The sequence below is a fragment of the Muntiacus reevesi genome, chromosome 18 (assembly GCF_963930625.1).
Source record: "Muntiacus reevesi chromosome 18, mMunRee1.1, whole genome shotgun sequence".
Lineage (NCBI taxonomy): Eukaryota > Metazoa > Chordata > Mammalia > Artiodactyla > Cervidae > Muntiacus > Muntiacus reevesi.
The window spans coordinates 49,955,770-49,966,598 of record NC_089266.1 but is presented as its reverse complement, the minus strand read 5'-3'; the positions used below and the strand labels follow the sequence as shown (position 1 = coordinate 49,966,598).

General features: G+C 45.7%; 1 pseudogene; it reads left to right on the top strand.

The window, feature by feature from the left end:
* The first annotated feature begins 498 nt into the window (after window positions 1–498).
* On the top strand, window positions 499–7,646 carry LOC136150191 (putative high mobility group protein B1-like 1; annotated as a pseudogene).
* The last annotated feature ends 3,183 nt before the right edge of the window (window positions 7,647–10,829 follow it).

Here is a 10,829-nt window from a genome sequence, read left to right as displayed (position 1 = left end):
AGCGCGCTCTCCAATCAGCCTCTGTTCCTTTCCAGATTCTGACCTCAAAAGCAGATTCATGGGTTCGAACAGGACTGGGAAAATCCTTTGCTGGATGGCTCCGTCCCTTTTATAATGCTAGGAGATGGTGAGCGGGGTATCAAGGCTTTCCCCATCCCCCTGCACACAAAGCGGGAAGGAGAACACCAACTCAAGAAAAGCCAGCTGCCCCGTTGTCAGGAGCCTGTGATGCTGCTCCACCGTGGGCCCACTGCCCAAGAATCCCCGTCTCCCCGCCACAGTACCAGAGCCTGATGCCCCAACTTCCCTTCATGACTCCTCTCGTGGAGCAGGCCCTGGTCGGGGAGTCCTAAACCAGGAAGGGAAAGTAAGGTCTGAGAGAGGTGGAGAAGCTTAATCCTCCCCTAATTGTGCCTCCTCCTCAAGGAGAGACAGGGAAGGCCCTGGTGTTTCAGGAGATGCCTGGGGAGTCGTGTTTCCTGTGTTAGGGAGAACTGGATGACGTTCCTCAGCTTCTGCGCCCAAGCCCCCTCCCATGTCCTCTCCAACAGCATGGAGGGAAATCCTGGCAGGTAAATAGCATCTGGACTAGCCAAGCAACTCCTGTGTGGCATGGTGAACAGGGAGGGCAATCAATCACCAGGTACCACTGGAAGACCAGAGGTAGGCCAGACCCTGGAAAGAGTTTCCTGACAGTCATGGAGGAACTTCATAATGAGACCATCTAATGTAGCTCTTTAGAGAAGCTATAGAGTGGAAACTTCCTAGGAGTTCAAGGCTTTCTGGAGACTCATGAGAGATAACCTAAATTAAAATTGGCCAGTTCATGATGATGTGGAGAAATGTGATATGGAAGAGACAGGCTAGGTTTTGGTGACTAAAAGGAAGGGGCAAACCAGCCAGCAATTGAGGAAGAAAAAGAGAGATGTTATATGTGCAAATTCTCCATTACTAGAATGGAATATATTATTTTGTTGATTCTAAGAAACACATTTTTTCACATTTTGACATATCTTAAATTAGGATGCATCTTAACATCAATGGTGTGTCATAGTTTAAGTAGCAGTTTTATTTTTCTTAGTGGTACATAGAGTAATAGAATAGTTTACAATTTATGAAGTATAGTATTTGCTGATAAATGGCCTGTGGAGAAGAGAAAAAGACCAGTCCCCCCCCCCCCCCCCCCCCGCCGCCCCAGGACAGATGTGAGGAGTTCAAAGTACAAACACTCTCCTCAACTAGCTGACCTAAGTCCATCATAACCGAGTGTCTATAACACCACCTTGGGTTACTTAGAGGAAGAGTCTCAGGTTTGGTGTCAGACTGTCCAAGGTTTTGAAATCTGGCTCTGAGTCCTGGCTCACTATTTAGCAGCTGTATGACCTTGAACAAGTCCCTTGACACCTACATAAAAAGGGAATAATCACACCAACTGGCACAGTCGTAAAGAATCTACCTGCCATTGCAAGAGACAGGAGACCCGGGTTCAATCCCTGGGTTGGGAGGATCCCCTGGAGTAGAAAATGGCAACCCATTCCAGTATTCTTGCCTGGAAAATTCCAGGCAAGGACAGAGGATCCTGTAGGCTATAGTCCTTGGGGCTATAAAGAATCAGACATGGCTGAAAGATTGAGCATGCAAGTGCACAACAACATACTAGCAAATTGTGAGATTTGGGTAAGTCAGTACATATAAATGCCTTGCATGTAGTAAGTAGACAATAAAGGTTAGTTCCCAAGTATTTTTAAAATATATTTTACCCCACCTCTTTCTCAAAAAGTCTTGAGGTGATTTATAACCAAAATAAGCTAATAATAATACAAGTAGAAGGGCAAAGTAGGGTCGAGGAAAAAGGAGAAAGAATATATGCCATCACTAAGTGATGTTGCTATAACTGAGAGAAAATTCTGGCTTACTACCAACAGGGCAAAATGATAGTTCTCCATTTCAGAAATGTAGAAACACTATTTCCTTGGTGAAGAATGGGGGGAAAACTTTACCTTGGCCCTAAACATTAAAGTATTAATAGATTCTCATATAAATGTTTATTCTTATATCTGTACACTGTCTTTTCATTTACAAAATGGTTCCATAGCTACTTTCTCATTTGATGCTGTATTAACTCTATTTTTAATCTCCATTTTATGGATCCATCCACCCAAAGAAATATTTATCAAGTACCTACTATGTGCCAGACACATAAACAAGAGGAAAGGCCAACTAAGCATTCTATTAGTTAGCCAGCTGCTTAGCTAACCAGTTACTAACTGCAAATTCACAAACAAACAACCTAAAAACGTACTAATTCATCACCTATATGATCAGTCCCAAAGGGAGCAGGGGCTACAGGAGAATCTGGAGAATCTTAGTCAATACCATAAGGTGGCTTGTTCAGATCCTAGGGTGGGTTTGGTTGAAGATGATTACTTGAAATGGCACCATACGGTAGTGAAAAGCAATTACAATTTTTTAGAAAATCCTAGGTTTGGGAGCATTTAACAATACCAACGTCAAGCCCCACCCCAGACCAACTGAGTCAGAATCTCTGAGAGTACAGCCAAGGTTGAGAACCACTGCTCTGTGCCAATCATGGGAATCCTATTTCCTGCTCTCCTAGTCTCTTTCAGAGATGGGAGTGGTCATGTGACCCAATGTTGGCCAGTGAGGCCCAAGGGAAAGACTGGAGGGGAGATAGGGTGTGGGGAATTTTTTGCTTTGTTGATAAAAAAGGAAGACAGTCTTCTTTTCGCCTGTGGATGAGATCTTTGGAGTTCTCACGCTCTAGAAACCTTGAGGCAAAAAGGATGAAGGCCAATGTGCTAAGGATATCAGAGCAAAAAGAAAGAGCCTGGGTTCCCGATGCCATCACTGAGCAGGTAAACCTTCTCTTGTAATGTGAGAAAAAATAAACTCTATTTCTTTACATCATTGTTAGTCTGACTCTCTATTACTTACAGTCTTACTCCTGAGATATATGCAAAGGTCCCAGCTCAGTGCTGAGTGAGTCCTTGGGTGTTCCATAATGAAAGATACACATTTTAGTGTCTTTATCTGTTGTTGTGTATGTGCACATACCTTCTCATTCCAATCCAGGAAACAAAATCCCTCCACACTCCTTCCCAGCCACGTTATTCTGTGTGTGCTATGATCTAAGGCCTGGGATCCTTAGTAAGAGAAAAAAGAATGGGTGAGGCAGCAGGGAATTTACCTGTCCCCTGTGGCTTTCTTGTTACCCAGTAGCCCCAACTCTTGGTTCCAGATTCCCGAGCCAACATCCCACTGGGATTACCAAACTCAGGACAACTGTGGGGGCAGGAGCTTAAGCTCACTCTGGGAATTGGAGGATGGAACAAGGAGACTGGGTAGTCGGTGGCAGCTGCTGCTGCAGGTGCTTCCCCTCTTACCACAGGCACGGGTCTGCACACCTGACCTCTCACCCTGGCCTCCCAGGCCTCCTCCCACAAAGAGAATCAGGAAACTTCCAGTTAGAAGGAACTGGGGACTGGACTGGCTGGATCCTGGACCTGGGTGAGACAGGCTGCTTTGAGCCGCCTCAGGACTGAGGACAGAGGCAGTGGTTCACCAGTAATACAGGCAGATTCCTCCTAAAACTCTCACTGGAGGAACTACAGAAAAAAAGAATGAATCATCAGATCTGGGTTTTGCAACCTAGATCTCCTGTTCCAGAGTCCTTAACAGTAGGTGGATTCACTGCAGAAAACCAACGAATTTCTTCCCCCTTACACTACATGCTCCTGAACTGCCACTTCTTTCCATTTCCCCCCGGTAAGACTTCCCTGAAACACACATTTATTTTACAGTCTGTCTGAGGAAAGTATATCTGTGCTATGGTTGTGTTAGAATTTTTTTAAAATCTAACTCAGAGAAATTATTTAATTTTTCCACCCCTCTGCCCCTTCTTTCCTTCTCTTTCTCCCTTCCATCTTTCCTAAGCATAGATTATCCAAAACCAGCTTTTAATTTGGGTCCTCAAGGATTTTTCTGAACAAGGGGCTGAAACAAATCAGAATTCAAGAATAAGAGAGTATTTGGGCTATCAGACAGCCCTTGAAATTTTAAGTTTAAAAAATCTGAACCTATGTCCTCAACAGGCTGTTGACAAAGGGACCTGGAGCATGATCTCCTTTAAGCCTCTGTTTCCTCATCTGGAAAATGAATTGAATAATAACTGCCACCTCATAGAGTAGTAGAAAGGACGAAGTGATTTCACACAGATAAAAGTGCTCGCGCGCTTTCACCCCTCTTGCTGCACTCGGTCCATTTTCTTGCTTCTAAGCAGTCAGAGGCACGCTGGGGCTGTTAACTGGTCAGCCTCCATTGTAAGAGTTTCCATTCCCTCAGCCGAAGCTGGGTGGATGGAGCTGTCCAAGGAGCCCTGCGCTCAGGAGCCATGCCAACACTGGCACTGAACAGGGCACAGACCCCGGCCTGTGCGTTCCTGGGAGGTAGCGCCCCAGACCGTGGCTCCGCTAGAAATCAACAAACCCTCGAAGGGAAGGGCAGGAAGGTGTCCAGAGGCCCGACCCCCACGTCCCTGCATTTTCTGAAGTTTCCCCTTTGAACACGTTCCTTTATTTATTGGGCCTCATTTAACCTCAGCCATGTCCTCCTGGGATCATTTATTTGGTAACTGTCACTCAGCCTGCTCTGGTATTAACCTCATAATCCTATTGATTTCCTCCAAGCTAGTTGGGGGCTTTCTCGACTTCTTCCCGGGGCCGGTAGGGGCTGATTCCCAGTTCTGGTCATTACCGAGGAAGAGGCCCCAGACGGGAAAAGGCCTGCCTAGAGGATCATCTAGGGCTTCCTGGTTCCCACCTTGGCCCCTTCCAGGCTCGGAGAGACAGACTGGTGAGGCCTTGAATGCCCAAGTGTGAGGTAAAAGCCGCTGAGCACCACCAACCCCTCCAGGAGTTCCCTGACTGGCTACTGAGGCCGTCTTTCAGGTCCAAAGACCCACGCTTCACCAATCGCAGCTTCGCTTGGCCAGGAGCCCCGCCCCCGTCCGCCATCTTGGACTCCGGAGGGGTAAGGGGCCCAATCACTGCGGTGGAAGCGGGGAGGTGGGGCCGAGTCTGCAGCTCGCGCCCACGTGGCCGTGGGTCTGCGCCTTCCCGCCACCTGCGGCCGGAGCCTGGCCCCTGTCGAGCTGCAGCTGCAGCTCCCAGACACCACCCCTGCCCGTCGCCAGGGGATTAGTGTCCGTCTGTCGTTTGGGATCGCCTCGGTGGGGGTTGTCCCAGCCCAGACCAGGGCCTTTCGCCCTTCCCACAACCACTCTCTCAAGGGCCCAACCTAGGCGGAAGGGATTGTGTTGGGGATCCAACAGCCTGGGGTGCTGATCTCTCCCAGAGCGGAGGTGTGGGGTGACGGGGGTCCCCCCTCCCCACCAAGCCTGAGCCACATGTGCTGGGAAGTTCATTTCCCCTTGTTTTGCAGAACGGGATCAGGGATTGACCCCAGGAGTGACCCCAGTGTCAGGAGGCATTAATGATCTCCATACGGGCAATAAACAGGCAGACCGGCTGGTTTGGTGTGGAGGTACCCTGGAATGGGGCCGCCTTATTAGCCTCACATTCGCTCAAGGGTAGCGGCTTAATTAGCAAGGGCTTCCTCCCCCAAACATCCTTGAGCTCCTTGGGTACATGGTTGGAGACACTGGAGCCCTCTGGCTGGTTCCTCTGCTCCTTGGTAGGCCTCCTCAAGAGGCAACCTCTTCAGGGGTCAGCTTAGCCATTTGACCACTTCCAGAAGGAATTCTTGCTTGCTCCTGATAAAGCCTCTCTTCTTTTTAAAAGTGTCCAAACGCCAAATCCACACGTTCTGAGTCACCTCACTTTTTGTCTATAAGAACCCAGGAACAAGAAGACCTTCCTCTTCTTTAACTTAACTCTCCCTAAACCCTATTTTCCCAAGAGCAAGGGGCCTAAGTAGGTGGTTATCAGCCTTTTTTTTTGGGGGGGGGGTGACGACAGTCTTTAGCAACTGCCTAGACTATGAAAAACACAATCTGATTTGTCATATTTCCCTCCAAATGTATTTCCATCAGGTTGGTCACTTGTTCTAGGTGCGTGACTCCCACCCACTCTAGTGGGAGAGACAGACTTGTAAACAAATGCCCAGTAATAAAAGGGGCTCAGGGCTGTGATCTATTTCCATGTTAAATGCGAAGAGAGTACAAAAGAGGGGATAACTAACTCACATCCTTCCACAAGTTTCCATGAGGAGATGACATCTGAGTCCATCTTTGAAAGATGAATATGTGTACGATCCTGAGAGATAGAGGATGTGAAAAGGAAGTCCCAGGAGAGCGGAAGGGCAAGTATTGGGTTGGCCAAAAAGTTTGTGTTTTTCCTAACCATCTTATGAAAACCCCTAACAAACGTTTTGGCCAAAGCAATATAAAGGTTCAGGGGCTTTCCTGATGGCTCAGTCGGTAAAGAATCCACCTGCAGTGCAGGAGACATAGGAGACGCTGCTTTAGTCCCAGGATTGGGAAGATCCCCTGGTGAAGGAAATGGCAACCCACTCCAGTATTCTTGCCTGGGAAATCCCTGGCAGGCTACAGTCCATGGGGTCTCAAAGAGTCAGACACAATGGAGTGATTAAGCACGCACAATACAAAGGTACAGAGGGCATGTTTGAGGAGCAGCATAACTGCAGTGGTAGAAAATGAAGCTTTGTAGAAAGGTACAGTCTGGGAACGGCCTTGTAAACCCTGTTAATTACTCTATCTAGGTAATGATTGCAGGACATTGAGCTCCTCAGAGACAGCGCAAATGAGAGCTTAACAGGTACTGAGTGACTCAGCCTCGCTGAGGAAAAATAATTAAACATGAGCAAGGAGAGCCTAAGAAACTGAGAGGCAAATTGTCATCATATGCATTCTTTGTGCAGACTTGCCAATTTGCACAAGAAGGGAAGTCCCTGGCAGTCCAGTGGTTAAGGACCATTCGTTTTTCAATGCAAGGGGTACAGGTTTGATCCCTGGTTGGGGAGCTATGATCCCACATGACTCATGGCCAAAAAAATCAAAAGATAAAACAGAACTAATGTTGTAACAAATTCAATAAAGACGTTAAAAATGGTTCACAGGGAAAAAAAATCTTAAAAAAAAAGAAGAAAAACACAAGAAGAAACACCCAGATGCTTTAGTCAGTTTCTTGGAATTTTCAATATACCATGTCTATAAGGAGAAAGAAAAATTTGAAGACATGGCAAAGGCAGACAAGGGCCATTGTGAAAGAGACATGAAAACCTGTGTCTCTCTTAAAGGGGAAACAAACAGAAAAAAAAAGATCAAGGGTACCCAAGAGGCTTCCTTCAGCCTTTTTCTTATTTTATTCTGAGTCTGACCCCAAATTCAAAGGAGAGCATCTGGGCCTATCCATTGGTGATGTTGCAGAGAACCTGGGAGAGATGAGGAATAACACTGCAGCAGATGACAAGCAAGCAGCCTTATAAAAAGAAGGCTGAAGGGAAAATATGGACAGGATATTAGTGTCTGCTGAGCCAAAGGAAGCTGATGTAGCAAAAAAGAGAGTCATCAAGGCTGAAAAAAAAAACAAGAAAAAGAAGATTAAGAGGGGGAGGAGGAGAAAGAGGAAGAAGATGATGATGAATAAATTGGTTCTATTGAAGTTTTTTTTTTTTTTTTCCTTGCCGTTAAAGCATTTATGGAGAAGGAAATGGTATCCCATTCCAGTATTCTTGCCTGGAGAATCCCATGGACAGAGGAACCTGGCAGGCTACAGTCCATGGGGTTGCAAAGAGTCGGACACAGCTGAGTGACAAAGCAGCATAAAGCAGTTAACTCCCTCATACACAACTCCTTTTTAAGAAACAACTGAAATGTAAGGCTGTGTAAGATTTGTTTTTACATTGTACCGTGTCTTTTTTTTTTTCCCCTATAGTTACACTTCCAAATGTGTCTTTAGCTAGCTCTGTGCTGGTGGTATTTTCAATGGCTGCTGACCTGATACAGTGTGAGGGTTATAAATTGGCATGGAAATTTAAAGTAGGTTCTTTTTGGGCTTCCCTGGTGGTCCAGTGGCTAAGACTGCACCTCCCACTGCAGGGGGCACAGTTTCAACCCCTGGTCAAGGAACTAAGATTCCACATGTCTTATGGTCAATAATAAATAAGGAAAAAATAAAAAGTACTAAGAAATAAAATAGGCTCTTGTTGGTGCACCACACAAATTAATTATATATGAGGATGGAAGTCTTTTCATCTTCAGTTATTTTTGATGCAGTTTATATTAATACAAAATAATTGTTGTTTGGCTACTGAATACCACTCTGTAACTGCAAAAACAAAATGTTGCAGCAGTTTTGTTGACCATCTGAATTCCTCTAAGTAAATGCAATTTAAAAAATCAGTATTGTTGTCCTTTTCCTAGGTCTGAAACTTTTCTTATTGAGAGGAAGCTTGTCTTTTGCCTTCACCCATTTTGGATCACATAAATTATTACCGTGTTTATCTTTTCGATACAGGTAGCTGATAAAAAGCTGTTGACTGTGTACCTTGTATATGATGAAGGTAATAAAAGTTGAATTGGACCAAAAAAACCCCACAACTCCCTCCCTCAAACCCAAACCAAAACCTAAGCAAAAACAACAGCAAAAAACTTTATTGAAGGGCAATGGGTAGACATGAAGGGTTTTTAGCAGGAAACAGAACTGCACTGATCAGATTTGTGTTTTAGAAGGTGATTGCTGGTAAGATGGGTAGATTTAGGGGTGAGGAATGGTAACAAGGATACAAGTTATGAAGGCAGGGAAATTATTCAAAAGATGTTTAGAGGACGTGGAGTGGGAAAGAGGCTAGAGTTTAGAATGTCTCTGGGTAGGAATACAATAGACATTTGTGAGTTTGTATCCAAACAGTTGACTCTCCTTTTTCAGGTTCAGAACCCAAGTTTCATTGTAGAGGAAAGAATCATTGTCATTGGGTAGAGTGGGATGAGAAGAGTTTCAGTGAAGGAGCTCTGCCCATCCCCAGCCAAGACATTAGATACTCTCTTTCTAGAATTCTAATATTGAGCATCAAGGCAGAGAGAACAGAGGCAAAGGAACTGAATCATCCTCTTTGGGCCTCAGCTTCCTTACCGGTACAGTTCATTTAAGATTCAACAAACGGACTTCCCTGATAGTCCAGTGGTTAATGTTCTGCCCTTCCGCTGCATAGAGCGCGAGTTTGATCCATGGTCTAGGAACTAAGATCCCATATGCTGTGTGGCATGGCCCAAAATGATAATAATAATAATAATAAAATTCAACAAACACTACCTGGTGAGTAACATTCTTCTTTTATTTTATTGAAGTACAGTTGTCTTACAATGTTGTGTTTATTCTACTGTATAGCAAAATGATTCAGTTATATGGTGCATATGCATGCGTGTATTGCTCAGTCGTGTCTGACTCTTTACAACCCAATGAACTGTAGCCTGCCAGGCTCCTCTGTTCAGGGAATTTTCCAGGCAAGAATACTGGAGTGGGTTGCCATTTCCTTCTCCAGGGGATCTTCCCAGACCAGAGATCTCCTGTGAATTCTTTGCCACTGAGCCACAGGGCAGTTTTTAATCCTTCCCTACCCAGAGGTTGAACTCGCATCTCTTGCACCTCCTGCATTGCAGGTGAGTTCTTTACCAGTGAGTCACTGGGGAAGCCTCTGTGTGTGTGTGTGTGTGTGTGTGTGTGTGTGTGTGTGTGTGTGTGTGTATTTTCCATAGTCTTTTCCATTATGGTTTTTCACAGGATATTGAATATAGTTCCTTGTGATATGCAGTAGGACCTTGTTCTTTATCCATTCTGTATGCAATACTGATAGCTCCCAATCCATCCCTCCCCACCCCGCTTTGCCCTTGGCAGCATGGTAGGTAGCGTTCTTATTCTCCATTCTCCAGTCTTCGTGCCCTGAGGGAGCCATTCACCTGCACCCACTGCTCAGCTCCCCGTAGCTGCTCCAACCTCCGTCACTTCTGAGCCTAGATTTTGAGCCTTTCCTTCGAGCTGATGAGTTGCTTCACCCTTCCAATAAATCCCCTCTCTCTGCTTACGCCAGCTAGGTTCATTTCAACAACTCCGAAAGCAGAACCCTATCTGGTTGTGATGACATTGAGACTGAAGAGGCAGTGGGTGGGGGCAGAGATGAGTTTAGTTTTAGTTGTGTCAGGACTGTAGTTGGAAGGACGGGGGATTAGAGATTCAGAACCCATCAGTGCGTGGTGGGATTCACACTGTAGCTGAGAAGACCACTCAAGGAGAATTCTTTCAAAGCAAAATGAAAGAAAAGGAAAGAAGGAGACCAAGAAGAAAATCTGGCGGGTGTGGAAAAGAAGATAGGAAACTAGCTGGGACTTGAACCCAGCCAAAACCCTGCTGGGGACTTGAACCCACGTGGCTGGGACTCAAACCCAGCCAAAACCCACAGTACCTGCTTTCAGGACCTAATGAAGCTTGGGTTCTTGATGTCTCGTTGCAGAAAGAATTCAGCGAGAGACAAAGTGATTGGTAAGACGTGAATTTATTCAGATACAGTGAGAAGCATGCTCCACAGAGTGTGGACCATTGCAGAGAGCGAGCAAATTTGGTGTGGTTAGTAGGCTGGGTTATTTCATATGCTAATGAGTGAGAGGATTATTCCAACTATTTTGGGGAAGCGGTGGAGATTTCCAGGATTTGGGCCACCGCCCACTCCTTGGTATTTTAACAGTGCCTTGGAACTGGCGTGGCATCTCTGGGTGTGTCATTTCACTTGCTGATTGAGGATCAAGGCCTGGTCTTGTCTGCCAACTTGGTCCCATT